The sequence below is a fragment of the Oryctolagus cuniculus genome, chromosome 7, assembly GCF_964237555.1.
Source record: "Oryctolagus cuniculus chromosome 7, mOryCun1.1, whole genome shotgun sequence".
NCBI classification, from domain to species: domain Eukaryota; kingdom Metazoa; phylum Chordata; class Mammalia; order Lagomorpha; family Leporidae; genus Oryctolagus; species Oryctolagus cuniculus.
Window position 1 is genome coordinate 121,291,243 of NC_091438.1, and position 15,841 is coordinate 121,307,083.

A 15,841-nucleotide genomic window follows, 5' to 3' on the forward strand; every position below is an offset into this window, starting at 1 on the left:
CAGCAAATTAAGCCATCACTTGGGACACCAGCAACCCATATTAGAGTTCTAGTTCAAGTCTTGGCTACTCTGCTTCAAATCCAGCTTCCTAATGTGCCTGGGAAGGCAGTGGATGACAGCCAAATACTTGGGTTCCTGCCTTTGCCTCAGTTCTTGTGGGCATTTGGAGAGTGACTCATCTGATAAAAGCTCTCTCTTCCTGTCTCTATCGCTCCCTCTCTGTTACTCTGCCTTTCAAGTAAATAACTAGGGGTCAGCACTGTGACTTAGTAGGTTAAACATCTGCCTGAGACACTAGCATCCCATGTGGACACTAGTTGAGTTCTGGCTGTGCCACTTCCAATCCAGCATCCCTGCTGATGGCCTAGGAAAGCACTGGAAGGTGGCCCAAGGTCCCCCACATGGGGGACCCAGAAGAAGCTTCTGACTCCTGGCTTTGGATAGGCCCACTCCAGCTGCTGTGGCCATTTGAGGAGTGGACCAGCAGATGGAAGACCTTTCTCTCTGTCTCTCCCTCTGTCTATAACTCTACCTCTCAGATAAATAAATAAATAAAATTTTAAAAAATAAATAAATATTTTTTTATAAAGGAGGAGGAGGTGGTAAAAGAGAACTGGCATATAAACAGTTGCAACACAGCAAAAGTTAAGTGTCATGTGACTACAGGCATAAAGTGCTGATCCAGGCACTGTGGTTTAATCCACTGGACTCTGCAAGTTACTTCAAAATGCCTTCTAGGGGCCAGCCCCGTGGCACAGTGGGTTAAGCTTTCTGTAACGCTCATGTCCCATATGGGTGCTGATTTGAGGCCTGGCTATCTCACATCCATTCCAACTCCTTGCTAATGCACATGGGAAAGCAGCAGAATATGGCCCAAATTATTGGGCCTCTGCCACCCATATTGGAGACCTGGATGAAGCTCATGGCTCCTGCCTTTGGACTTGCCCAGATCTGGCTATTGCGGTCACTTGGGAAGTGAACTAGTGGATAGAAGATCTCTCTCTCTCTCTCTCTCTCTCTCTCTCTCTCTCTCTCTCTGTGTCTCTCCTTCTGTCTCTCTTCTAAGAGCAGACATAGGGTCTAGAGGTTAAGACACTGCTTGATATGCCTGTATTCCATATGTGACTGCCTGGTACTTAAAGTACCAGCTCAGCTCCCAACTCCAGCTTCCTGCTAATGTAGACTTTGAGAGGCAGCAGGAGATAGCTCAAGTAGCTGGGTCCCTGTCACCCATATAGGAGACTCAGATTAAGTGACTGGCTCCCAGTTTCTGCGTGGCCCATCCCTGGCTGTTGCAGTATTTCAGGAACGAACCAGCAGATGAAAGCTCCATCTGTCTTTGTGTTTCAAATAAATTAAATAATGTAAAAAAATTTTTAGAGGTGGGAAAGGGGAAGGGAGAGGCCTTTGTCAGGAGCCCCAAGTGTCACTGTCAATTAACAAATGTGTGTTTAAAAGGTGGGAGAGGAAGCAATTCATGTAACAGTCAAAAGGCTACCTGGGATGTCCACAGCCCATGTCAGAGTTGCTGGTTTTGAGTACTGGCTCCACTTAAAACTCCAGAAGCTTTCTGTTTATGTGCATCCTGGGAGGCAGAAGTGATGTCTAAGTACTTGGGTTCCTGCCACCTATACAGGAAACTCAGAATGAGTTATAGGCTCCTAGCTTTAGCCTGGCCTGGCCCTGGCTGCTGCAGGCATGTAGGAAGTGAACTAGCAAATGGAAAATCTTTTTCTGTCTCTCTTTGCCTTTCAAATAAAAAATAAATAAATAAGTAAAAAGGGGCTGGCATTGTGGCGTAGCAGGTTAAGCCACCACTGAGGGCCCCTGACAAAGGCCTCTCCTTTCCCCTCCCCCACTTTGAAAATATTTTTACATTATTTAATTTATTTGCGACACTGGCATCCCATATGGGCACTAGTTCTGATCTAGTTCCCTGATAATGAGCTTGGGAAAGCAGCAGAAGATGCCCCAAGTCCCTGGGACCCTGTGCCCACGTGGGAGATCCAGATAAAGTTTCTGGTTCCCATATTCAGGTTGGCCCAGCCCTGGCTGTTGTGGCCATTTAGGAAGTGAAACAGCGAATGGAAGATCTCTGTTTCTCTTTCCCTTTCTCTCTCTCTCTCTCTCTCTGTTACACTGCCTTTCAAATAAAATAAATCAACCAGGGGACAGCGCTGTGGCATGGTAGGAGAAGTCTCCGCCTGCGGTGCCGGGATCCCACATGGGCACCGGTTCTAGTCCGGCTGCTCCTCTTTCAAACCAGCTCTCTGCTATGGCCTGGGAAAGCAGTTGAAGATGGCCCAAGTGCTTCCGCATGGGAAACCCAGAATCAGTGCAGTTCCAGCCATTGCGGACCAGCAGATGGAAGACCTTTCTCTACATCTCTCCCTCTCTGTCAGTAACTCTACCTCTCAAATAAATAAAACTAAAAATAAGTCAATGACAACAACAACAACAAAAAAAAACAAAAATAATTTTTAAAAATGCCTTGGATACAGGCCAATAATCACTGAAAGATGCTACTGAATTTTATTTTTATGTTTCTTTTTTTTTTAAAAGATTTATTTATTTATTTGAAAGGCAGAGTTACAGAGAGAGAGAGAGGGAGAGAGAGATATCTTCCATCTGCTGGTTCACTCCCCAAATGGCTGCAATGGCAGGGCTAGGCCAGGCCAAAGCCAGAAGGAGCTTCTTTTCAGGCCTCCCACTTGGGTGCAGGGCCCCAAAAACTTGGGCCATCTTCCAGTGCCCTCCCAGGTACATTAACAGGGAGCTGGATTGTAAGTGAACCAACTGGGACCAGAATCTGCCACCCAAATGGCCGCTTTAAAGCTAGTGCTAGGGCTGGTGCCATGGCGCAGTAGGTTAATCCTCCACCTGTGGTGCCAGCATCCCATATGGGCGCCTGTTCTAGTTCCGGCTGCTCCTCTTCTAATCCAGCTCTCTGCTATGGCCTGAGTAGAAGATGGCCCAAGTCCTTGGGCCCCTGCAACCACATGGGAGACCAGGAGGAAGCTCTTGGCTCCTGGCTTCAGATCGGCGCAGCTCTGGCCATTGCGGCCATTTGGGGAGTGAACCAACGGAAGAAAGACCTTTCTCTCTGTCTCTTTCTCTCATTGTTTATAACTCTCTCTCTCAAATAAATAAATAAAATCTTAAAAAAAAAAAAAAAAAAAAGCCAGTGCTGCAGGCCATGGCTTTAATCTGGTCTTTCAGTCGGTAGTGGGGGGAAAGAATTTTTTTTCAACTGAGAAGTAATAAAGTAGGGAAAAATCAATATAGAACATGGCAACTGAAATTGGTTTTTAAATAGGTATTAGGAAGATAGTCTAGTAAGATCCCAAGCCAGAGCAGCAAGGCAATGAAAATGAGCCACAATATGTTCTCAAGAGATCAACTCATAACCATCTCAATTCATACAGTAAGTGGGCTGACCATTCTGTCCATTTCTTAAAATCCCAAGAAAAAGTCAGTTTAAAGGCATACTGAGAACTACTCAGGTAGAAGGTCAGCCTTAAGTCTGCTTAATATGTAACTGCTTCTCACAAAGGGTTAACACAATCCAGCAGGGTCTCTTAAATCGTCATACCCTGGGATCTCTTTTATTATTTTAGCTGAACTTCAAGTGTACCATTTAAAAAAAAAAATCTTCAGAAGTGATGGCTATGAAAGTTTCAAATTTGGCCGGCGCCACAGCTCACTAGGCTAATCCTCTGCCTTGCGGCGCCGGCACACCAGGTTCTAGTCCCAGTCGGGGCGCCGGATTCTGTCCCGGTTGCCCCTCTTCCAGGCCAGCCCTCTGCTGTGGCCAGGGAGTGCAGTGGAGGATGGCCCAAGTCCTTGGGCCCTGCACCCCATGGGAGACCAGGATAAGTACCTGGCTCCTGCCATTGGATCAGCGCGGTGCGCCGGCCGCAGCGCGCTGGCCGCGGCGGCCATTGGAGGGTGAGTCTCTCTCTCTCTCTGTCCACTCTGCCTGTCAAAAAAAAAGTTTCAAATTTAAGAAAACCTAAAATAATCTCTATTTAGACCTCTAAAGGTACATATTCCTGTGAAATCTCTTTTAAATGTACAAAATTATTCCAATTCTTCAAGTGAATGTGCTAAAAAAAAAGGGAGGTACAATTGCTTAAAATATAAAAATGTATAACCAGAGATACATACCTTATACTATCCCATAGATAGCACAAATTAATGAGATAACATGGCTGTGGAAGGAGAGAAATAAGGTTTTGAAATCCAAACCTGTTAACTTGCCTGCAGTGTGACCTTGGCCAAATCACTTGAGTTCTCTGACTTTAGCTTCCTCATTTGTAAAACGGAGATATTACTCTCTCAGAATCAATGCAAGCACTGAGTGACTACACGTAAATGACACAGCACAGCAACTAGTTCTAGCTGCAAATACCCACATGGCTGTAGGGTGTGTCTCCCCACGACCTTTATTTTTATATTTAAAATTTATTTATTTATTTTAGAGTTCGAGAGAAAGAGAGAGAGATCTTTCATCTACTGCTTCACTCTCCATATGGCTACAACAGTAGGGTTGGGCCAGATCAAAGCCAGGAGCCAGCATCTTCTTCAGGACTTGGGCCATCTTCCACTGCTTTAAAAGGCACATTAACAGGGAGCTTAATCAGAAGTAGAGCAGCTGAGACATGAACATTTGCCCATATTAGAATGCCGGGAGGTTTACTGGCTATGCTACAACGTCAGCCCCTTCCTCAAGACCTTTAGGTCATTATCATATCATTATAACAAAATTACCATGGGAGTAGGTTCACTCCCATCAAGCATCTGAGACTATGACATTTCCACTATTTTCTAAAATGGGCGGTGCTCAATCCCAACCATAGCCCCACCCCCTTTTGAATATTTAATAGGGCCCCACCTCTGACATCACACACATACACCCCTCATATTTCTGGAAAGTAGGTAGGCCTAACCTTTTTGAATAAGGCTTTTTCTTTTCTTTTTCTTTTCTTTTTTTCTTTTTTTTCTTTTTTTTTTTTTTTTACAGGCAGAGTTAGACAGTGAGAGAGAGAAAGAGACAGAGAGAAAGGTCTTCCTTCCATTGGTTCACCCCCAAAATGGCTGCTACGGCCGGCGCGCTGCGCCGATTGAAGCCAGGAACCAGGTGCTTCCTCCTGGTCTCCCATGCGGGTGCAGGGCCCAAGCACTTGGGCCATCCTCCACTGCCTTCCCAGGTCACAGCAGAGAGCTGGACTGGAAGAGGAGCAACTGGGACAGAATCCAGCGCACCAACCGGGACTAAAACCTGGGGTGAATAAGGCTTTTTCTTAACACTTTTTCTAGTTCTAGGTTGGGGTTTTTTCCTTTGTGGATGGCTTTTCAATGTTCTAAGTTTTTCCTTGCAGAAGAGGTTTTCTTTGTTTGGGGCCTTTTTGCATTTTGGGCTATTTTGTTCATGCATAACTTGACTCTTGAGCTTGCACTTTTGTTTTGCTCCAAATAAATCCTGCTCTCCTGTACATCTCTATGTTTCCACCTTTGCAAAAAACCCATCCCAGTCCCACAACACTTAAAGTTTCATATCTTATATGGCTTCCATGCACGTGTGCATGTTATAAATTTATAAGTTAACATGTCTGCTGTTAGTTTATTTCAGCAGACTCAAACTTTCAGCAGGGGAAGGAAAATTCCTTCCCTTTGCCTCTATAATTGCATTCAGGCTTAACATACAACATCAACTCTGCCCCCTCTACATATACTACACACACACATCACTCCACTCCAGTCTACTTTAGTAATAAACAACTACCCCAGCAGAAAACAAAAAAGCACAAAAACCTACCATTTCCCCCCTTCATGCTTACACAGTTCTTCTATGGGTCCTTTCCCTGTTTGTTTGTTTGTTTGTTTGTTTTTTACTCAGGTTCAATTAACTGCTTTCTACTCAATTTAAGAATATTTCTGTTGGAGGCTGGCTCTGTGGTGTAGTGGGTTGGGCATCCACCTGCGGTGCTGCCATCCCATAAGGGCGCTGGTTCGAGTCCCAGCTGCTCCACTTCCACTCCAGCTCTCTGCTATGGCCTGGGAAAGCAGCAGAAGATGGCCCAAGTGCTTGGGCCCCTTCACCTGCATGGGAGACCAGGAAGAAAGAAGCTCCTCGGTCCCTGGCTTTGGATCAGCCCAGGATCAACCCAGCTCCGGCTGTTGTGGCCATTTGGGGAGTGAACCAGCGGATGGAAAACCTCTCTCTCTCTCTCTCTCTCTCTACTTCTGCCTCTGCCTCTGCGTAACTGCCTTTCAAATAAATAAATAAAGAAGAAGAAGAAGAAGAAGAAGAAGAAGAAGAAGAAGAAGAAGAAGAAGAAGAAGAAGAAGAAGGAGGAGGTTTCTATTGTCCTAGTTACTGCATTGTATCAGTTTGTTTTCTTTGTTGGACAGTAAAGCTAATTATCTTTGAATTACTATTATTCCCACCCTATCTCCCAGAACTTAATTAATGCCTGGAACCTGGAAAATATTAGATAAATGTTTGCCAACTGAAAGTTCCCTGGCGTTCCACTCACTCAACAAACATAATTCACTCAAAACATGCCATTCAGTCCCAATTCAAGCTATTCAACACACTCAATAAAACAGAAGAAGCTTTTCTGAAAACTTTGTCTTCTTTTGTTTATGTTTTTTGAAAGGCAAAGTGACAGAGAGAAAAAGAGAGATCTTCTAACTGCTGATTCACTCCCCAAATGCCTGCAAGAGTGGGAGTAGAGCCAGGACGAAGCCAGAAGCCTGAACTCCATTGGGGTCTCCCATATAGATGCAGGGATCCAAGTATTTGGAACATCATCTGCTGCTTCCCAGGGTGCACATTATGTGGAAGTTGTGTCTAAAGCAGAAGGAGGACTCGAATCCAGACACTCCAATATGGGATGCAGGCATCCAAAGCAACAGTTTAACTCTAAGCCTAAATGCCCATCCATTTTCAGTCATTTTTAATCAAATTTTTACAACTGCATTTTAATATATTACCATAAAATAACTAGAGTTAGTAATGATTCGTAGTAATGGTATATAAGCACTAAATCAGATAAAATTTAGCACCAAAATAACTACTTATCTGTATCTTAATTTTAATTCCTTGAGTGTCTCTCCAACAGGATTACAACTTTTAGATTAGCTCGGTATACTTAGCACGAACTATGTGTGCTCAAAAATATCTTTAAGCTAACAAAATAACTCACAATATCTAACTTGCTAGTATACAGGGCTATCAAAACCTGTTAAATTGAAATATAAATATGGAATTACTATGTTTCACAAAGCAGATATGTCTGACTAAGTTTTGCACAAACTTTAAAACTCACTAAGAAAGATTAGCTTGCCATTTAAACTAATTCTCCAGTCCTTTCACATAGCAAAGAATACTGTGTATATACTAAACCTGTGTATAAAGACACAATTTTATTTGAATGTTAACTTTGCTTTGCTTAAAATAAAGTAACTCTGCAATAATGATTAAGCAAGACTCTTACTTGACTTGTTCTGAATCTCTCACAGCTAAAAGTAAGGCCTCCTTCTGAACTTATTCAAAATAACATTCCATCTTATCTTTCTAAAGACACATTAGTTCTATCTTTTGTGATAGTAACATATGTGCACTTCTCATCACTTCATCTGAAGGGCGGTATTTCTGATTCATCCTTGTACCCCTCTTCCCATCTGTCACCCCTTTTACACCATGCAAAGAATAAACAGTTAAGAAATTGATGGTAAAAGACATGCATACAGCCGGCGCCGCGGCTCACTAGGCTAATCCTCCGCCTTGTGGCGCCAGCACACCGGGTTCTAGTCCCAGTCGGGGCGCCGGATTCTGTCCCGGTTGCCCCTCTTCCAGGCCAGCTCTCTGCTGTGGCCCGGGAAAGCAGTGGAGGATGGCCCAAGTACTTGGGCCCTGCACCCCATGGGAGACCAGGATAAGTACCTGGCTCCTGCCATCGGATCAGCGTGGTGCGCCGGCCACGGCGGCCATTGGAGGGTGAACCAACAGCAAAGGAAGACCTTTCTCTCTGTCTCTCTCTCTCTCTCACTGTCCATTCTGCCTGTCAAAAAAAAAAAAAAAAAGACATGCATACAATGAATGTGGACAAATGTCAAATAGTCCCCCTCCTTTTCATATAAACATAAATACTGCTCCAGCATTAATGACATGTGAGTTCACTCCCAAGAACATGTGATGTTGTAATCCTAGCCAGTGTTGCACCTTGGGCCATTTATTCCACTACACCTGTAAAAACGGAAGTCACAAGAGGCTGGCATTAGGGTATGGGATAGACAGGAAAAGCCAGATAGTAGCAATGCTTTGTGTTTTGAATGGGAGGGTGATAACACAAATGTCAAGACAAATCCAACTACACTTGAAATCCATATTTTCTACTGGATATAACCATACCACAACTGAAAGTAAATAAGTAAATGGTACTTGCCAAAATTCCATAGATACACTATTTTTTTTTTTTTTTTTAAGATTTATTTGAAAGAGTTACACAGAGAGAGGAAAGGCAGAGAGAGAGAGACGTCTTCCATCCGATGGTTCACTCCCCAATTGGTCACAATGGCCGAAGCTGCACTGATCTGAAGCCATGAGCCAGAAGTCTCTTCAGGGTCTCCCACACGGGTGCAGGGGCCTAAGGACTTGGGCCATCTTCTACCGCTTTCCCAGGCCATAGCAGAGAGCTGGATCAGAAGCGGAGCAGCTGGGTCTTGAACTGGCTCCCACATGGGATGCTGGCGCTTCAGGCCAGGGCATTAACCCGCGGCACCACAGGGCCAGCCCCCAGATACACTATTTATAACAACAATTACAAATTAGGAAATGACAGCAACAACATCTACTTCTATAGTCTCCTTTCTACCTGAGAGGGCACTGACCCTTTTAGCCACCCTTTAAGCCACAGCACTTAATGTACAAGAGAACCTTCACAAGTTAACTGCCCCAACGGTCATGCTGCTGAAAAGCCACACCAACCAAAACTCTGAAGACCCATAACCATGGAAACATTTTCTCCATCACTCACCCCTTAAGTTATCATGGAGAGCACTCCCATACCCCCACAATCCAGTTATAGATGACCTCCTTTTGGGCAGCAGACTTAGCATCTATGTATACCACAGATACAGTCTTAGGAAAATATACTAAATCCAGAAATAGGGTGGCAATGATGTTGGGGATCTCACCAAGATCCTGTTCTCTCTTAAAGAAAATAGACCTGGATCAGAACAGGTATAAATGTGAGGTCATCTCTAAGAGATGGAACGGCCTGAAGGTTATTATAATAAATATCATAAAGCATTAATAGAACTAGCAGAACCAGCAGGCCAGGATAGAAGTTTTGTTGACTCAAAGATTCAGTTCTTAATATGGAAATAATGCATTTTGATGTCAATGTCTGAAGCCATTAAATATCTATAAATAAAATCCCTTTCGTTGACTGCTGCTTATAAATTTGGCAGCCCATATGACTTATTTTCAGAAAGGACATGCACTAATACACTAATCACATAATGTAAAGGTACAATCTTCTTAACAGTTACATTTACTATAAATTAATAAATTGGACTACTGGTTTATATAATAGCACAATATACAGTTAGTAAATGTTGCATCAAACACTTCCATAAACTTTAGCTTTTGTATTTACTGAGCAGCTAATATATATACCAGACACTGTGTTAGTGCTTTAAATACTATTTTTATTTAATTCCCATAACGACCTTGTGATACAGATTTACTTTATCCATTTTATAATTGAGGAATCAAAGGCTCATAAAAGATTAAATAATTTACCCATGGACTCACAGGTAGTAAGTGAAAGAAACAGGATTTGAACCCAGGTATGACTCCAAAGTCACAGTCCTACAACAGTCACCGTAACCTGGTTCATTTAAGTCTTCCAAGTTTTTCTGAGTCACAATGGCTAAGTGTAAAATCAATGATCCTTTTCAATTCAGTCAAGTAAACATCACCCTGTGGAGCCACTCAGCAACACATCAGGGTGGTACCTTTGGCTTCCGAACTTTCACGGCATGTAAACCCTGAGTTCGTGGTGCAGTAGTCTAAGCCTCTGCCTGTGGCACCAGCATCCCATATGGATGCTGGCTCCTGTCCAGTCTACTCCTGTTCAGATCCAGCTCTCTGCTATGGCCTAGGAAAGCAGTAGAGGATGACCCAAGTGGTTGGGCCCCTGCACTCACGTGGAAGACCATGAAGAAGCTCCTGCTCCTGCCTTCAGATCAGCCCAGTTATGGCCATTCTAGTTGTTCTGGCCATTTGGGAAGTGAATCAGTGGATGGAAGACCTTTTTCTCTGTCTCTCTCTCTCTCTGTAACTCTACCTCTCAAATTAAAAAAATCTTTAAAAAAAAATTAAGTGATCCTCTTAAAAAAATCTAAATAAGAATTATGGATCTATATCCCTTTTCCTAAAGCCTCTGAATCAAATGTATTTTGGAATTTGCAATTTTAGAAAGGTAATATACATATAGTACATAACTGTATCATGCTTGCAGTGAGGCCTAGGGTAACCAAGCATAATAATTTCATGATTGAGAAAATCATATTTCTGCAGTGCAACATATACATATTTACACAGTGTGATAAAGATTACAAATAGCCACACATCAGCTCAAGACAGGTTTGATTCCAAATGAATACATCATAAATTTAGGGGAAAAATGTTGGGATTCAGTTTTAGGAATTCCAAAATTTGGGGTAAATGATTAGGGACTTATATTTTGATCTAGTTGTCCATTGCACTGTAAACTGCCAGATTTTTTGAAAAGGACAATTTTAACTTCAAGTCAAAATCTCAGTGATCAGTGGAAAGAACCAACTTTCACAGGCTTCAATTAAACAAGCCATCATAACTTGGGGTTTTTGCATTATAAAGCTAAATATTAAATACTAAACAGTAGTTCAAGTTTTGCAAATTATTTATACCATGTTAATAATATTATAGGAGGGGCCAGCGCTGTGGAGTAGCAGGTAATGCAGCAGCCTGTACTGCCCGCATCCCATATGGGCTCTGGTTCAAGTCCTAGCTGCTCCACTTCTGATCCAGCTCTCTGCTATGGCCTAAGAAAGCATTGGAAGATGGCCCAAGTCCTTGGGCCCCCAGAAGAAGCTCCTGGCTCCTGGCTTCGTATTGGCACAGCTCTTGTCATTGTGGTCATGTGGTAAGTGAACCAGCAGATAGAAGACCTCTCTCTCGCTCTCCTCTCCTCTCTCTCTCCTCTCCTCTTCTCTCTCTCTCTCTCTCTCTCTAACTCTCTCTGCCTCTCTGTAACTCTGCCTTTCAAATAAATAAATCCTTAAAAAATAATTATAGGGGATCTCATTACAAATTTTCTATTTTTTCTCAAATATTGCCAAAATCATAAATATTGATTCATATTTTTTCTAAAGAGTTGATTTAAGGAAATCATGGGGGACTGTTAAGCTCTAAGTATTTTATGAATATTAGTATTTCTGCCTCCAAACTGTGAAATAATAACCCACTATTATCATTTAACATCACTCTATCAAAAATAGTCCAAGGACCTTTTCCCCTATTTGGAAAAGACTAATTCAGGACCCAAAGTAACAGGACTATGGAAAGAGAACAAGAGAGTACTACAAACATTTAAAGACAAGAAAATCTGTGCAACATCCCATAAAAACCCAATCAGCAAGAACAATAGCCAGAACCATGACATTTCATTTACATGGTCCTAATGCTAAAATTCATCCTACAGACCCTAATTTAGAATGGGGTTATGGCTCCAACTTCTTGTTTCTTGTTCAAATTTAAAGTTTGGGATCCAAAAAATTTTCACAAAGAAACTGTTAAAAATTATTTCCGTGTTAACTAGGAATCACTTAAAATATAGTATGTAAATACCAAGAAATAGGATTTAGAAATTGCTATCAATTCAAACATTACCCAAGAGACCGTTCTCTCAAAAAATTCTCTCAAATGTTGGCGCTTAAGGGAAACCAGAATTATGAGAGAATAATGAAATAGGTAATTCAAGAACTATACCAAAGTATTTCAAGGGCTTGAGAGGTTCATGATATATAAGAAAAAAGTTGGAAAACTTGACTTCACATGTAGAAACTACTGTTAAGTTTTAATTTATTCATTATAAAAAGAAAACACTATAAACTACTTAAAAGTACCATTTGTTTCATAAATATTTACGGAAAAGCTACTAAATGTCAGGTGATGATTTAGATGCTGGAAATAAAATGAAGATAAATAAAGACTCTGCTCTAATGGATCTTACATTCCAAAACACAGAATCAAATAATACACAAGATAAATAATTCAGCAGCTGAGGCAGGCATTGTGGCACAGCAGCTAAGATACTGATTGGGATGCCCACATTCCATATTGGCTTCCAAATCAACTTCCTGCTAATGTGTATCCCGAGAGACAACAAATGATGATGGGTCAGATACCTGGGTCTCTGTCACCTACATGGGACTCAAATTCAGATCCTGGATCCTGGCTTCTACCTGACCCAGTCCTAGCTGTTGTCGGCATTTGGGGAGTGAACCAGCGTATAGAAGGTATCTTGCTAAAGGCCTACTTTAGATGGTTTTGTTACAGAAAGGCTTCTCTAAGCAGTAATGTGTAAATGAAGACCTGTACAGGAAGTAATCAGTCATGCCAGACCTGAAGTACTATCCGTCAAAGGAGGCAGAAACCATATTCAAAAGCCTTGAGGCAGGAAAAAGTTTCAGGTATTCTGGGAACAGAAAAGACACTAGGATAGATAGAAAGTGGTGAGTAAGGGAATGCTGTAGAAAGACGATTGGAGGCAGATCACAAAAGGCATATGTCAGGGGGCAGGCGCTGTGGTGTAGTGAGTTCAGCTGCCGCCTAAAGCGCTGGCAGCCCATGTGGGCACCAGTTCAAGTCCCAGCTGCTCCATTTCCAATCCAGCTCCCTGAGAACACACCTGGGAAAGCAGCAAAAGATGGCCCAAGTCTGTGGGCTCCTGTACCCACACAGGAGACCCAGAAGAAGTGACTCGTTCCTGGCTTGAGATCAGCCCAGCTCCGGCTATTGCAGCCATCTGGAGAGTGAAATAGCAGATGGAAGATATCTTTCTCTCTCTCTCTGTAACTCTGCATTTCAAATAAATAAATCTTTTTTCTCAAAAATAAATAAATAAATAAATAAATAAGGCATATGTCAAAGTCAAGAGTGGATTTTTTTTTAAAAGATTTGTTTATTTACTTTGAAAGTCAGAGTTACAGAGAGGGAGGCAGAGACAGAGAGACACTGACAGAGACAAAGACAAGAGAGGGAGAGAGAAAATCTTCCATCCATTGGTTCACTCTCCTGATGGCAGCAATGGCTGGGCCAGGCCAAAGCCAGGAGCTTCTTCCAGATCTCCCACATTGGTGGCAAGGACTATCTTCTGTTGGTTTTACCAGGCCATTAGCAGGGAGCTGGATCATAAGTGAAGCAGCCAGGACTCGAAACAGTGCCCATACACCACACTGCCGGCCCCTAGAATGGATTTTTTTCCCTAAAGTCCCTAGAGAATTTGAAGGAGAGCATTAACATGATTTTTTTTTCTTTCTTAAACATGAATTAGATTGCTGATAAAAAAAAATCCCAGAGAACAAAAATTGAAACAGATAACAGTGTGAAAATAAAAAGAAAAATCACAATGAAAGTAATATTGAAAGAGTTTTTCACAAGAGCCTCGGGTGACTACTGACACCATAAATAAGAGTGTCAATTGTTAAATCAACAACAGGAGTCACTGTGCACTTACTCTCCATGTAGGATCTCTGTCCTTAATGTGATGTACTATGTGAATTAATGGTATAACTACTACTCAAACAGTACTTTATGCTTTGTGTATCTGTGTGGGTGCAAACTGTTGAAATCATTATTTAGTATATACCAACTGGGAGAGGGAGCGGGAGATGACAGGGTTGCGGGTGGGAGGGTGGTTATGGGGGAAAAAGCCATTATAATCCAAAAGTTGTACTTTGGAAATTTATATTTAATAAATAAAAGTTTAAAAAAAAGAGCTTTTCAAAGTGAAGTTGAGGGGCTGGTGCCGTGGCTCACTTGGTTAATCCTCTGCCTGTGGCGCCGGCATCCCATATGGGCGCCGGGTTCTAGTCCCTATTGCTCCTCTTCCAGTCCAGCTCTCTGCTGTGGCCCAGGAGGGCAGTGGAGGATGGCCCAGGTGCTTGGGCCCTGCACCTGCATGGGAGACCAGGAGGAAGCACCTGGCTCCTGGCTTCGGATTGGCGCAGCACCAGTCGTGGCGGCCATTTTGGGGGTGAACCAATGGAAGGAAGACCTTTATCTCTGTCTCTCTCACTGTCTATAACTCTACCTGTCAGAAAGAAAGAAAGAAAGAAAGAAAGAGAGAGAGAGAGAGAGAGAGAGAGAGAGAGAGAGAGGAAGGAAGGAAGGGAGGGAGGGAGGGAGGGGAGCAGCTGGGACTAGAACCGGAGCCCATATGGGATGCTGGCATCACAGGCGGAGGATTAACCTACTGCACCACAGCGCTGCTCCCAATATAATGTTTTTTCTTGTTTTTTTTTTTTTTTTTTTTTTTTTTTTTAAGATTTATTTGAATAGCAGAGTTACAGAGAGAGGGAGGTAGAGAGAGCGAGATCTTCCATACGTTGGTTCACTACCCAAATGGCTGCGATAGATGGAGCTGAATTTGAAAGTCAGAGTTACAGAGGGCCAGCGCTGTGGCTCATTAGCGCCGGTTCTAGTCCCAGCTGCTCCTCTTCCCATCCAGCTCTCTGCTATGGCCTGGGAAAGCAGCAGAAAATGGCCCAAGTCCTTAGGCCCCTGCACCCACATGGGAGACCCAGAAGAAGCTCCTGGCTCCTGGCTTCGGATCGGCGCAGCTCCGACCGTTGTGGCCATTTAGGGAGTAAACCAGCAGACAGAAGACCTTTCTCTCTGTCTCCACCTCTCACTGTCTGTAACTCTACCTTTCAAATAAATAAATATTTAAAAAAAAAAGGAGTTACAGAGAGGGAGGCAGAGACAGAGAGACATTGACAGAGACAAAGACAAGAGAGGGAGACAGACGATCTTCCATCTACTGGTTCACTCTCCAGATGGCAGCTATGGCAGGGCCAGGTCAAAGCCAGGAGGCAGAAGCTCTTCCAGGTCTCCAATGTGGGTGCAGGGACCCAAGTACTTGGGCCATCTTCTGCTGCTTTTCCCAGGCTATTAGCAGGGAGGTGGATTAGTGCAGCAGCCCATTTGGGATGCCAGCACTGCAGGCTGATGCTTTTCCCACTACACCACATCGCCATCCCCTATAAATATATTGTTGGGGGCCGATGCTGTGGCGCAATGGGTTAATGCCCTGGCCTGAAGCGCCAGCATTCCACATAGGCGCCGGTTCTAGTCCCAGCTGCTCCTTTTCCGAGCCAGTTCTCTGCTGTGGCCTAGGATAGCAGTAGAAGATGGCCCAAGTGCTTCTTGGGCCCCTGCACCCATGTGGGAGACCTGGAAGAAGCTCCTGGCTCCTGGCTTCAGATCGGCGCAGCTCCAGCCATTGCGGCCAACTGGGGAGTGAACCATCGGATGGAAGACCACTCTCTCTCTCTGCCTCTCCTGTCTCTGTGTAACTCTGACTTTGGAATAAATAAATCTTAAAATAAATAAATAAATAGTTAAAACTATTCTATTATCAGTTACTACTAAATTTTAACTATTCCTAATTTCCATATTAAAGTTTATCATAGGTATGTACACAGATCGAAAACATGGTATATGCAGGGTTTAATAATAGCTCAGTTTCAGAAATCCACTGGGGGCCATGGGCTGTATCCC

General features: G+C 43.1%; 1 protein-coding gene across 12 annotated transcripts in view; it reads right to left on the reverse strand.

Moving 5' to 3' along the window:
- The window catches only part of OSBPL9 (oxysterol binding protein like 9), a 181,739-nt gene that overhangs the window by 149,848 nt on the left and 16,050 nt on the right, over positions 1-15,841 (reverse strand). Inside the window, exon 2 of one of the 12 annotated variants that reach the window (XM_070078516.1) lies at positions 1,499-1,628. The exons of the other annotated variants lie outside the window; for them this stretch is intronic. The gene's annotated coding sequence lies outside the window, so the exon portion shown is untranslated. The remainder of the gene's footprint in view (positions 1-1,498; positions 1,629-15,841) is intronic. 12 annotated transcript variants of the gene reach the window in all.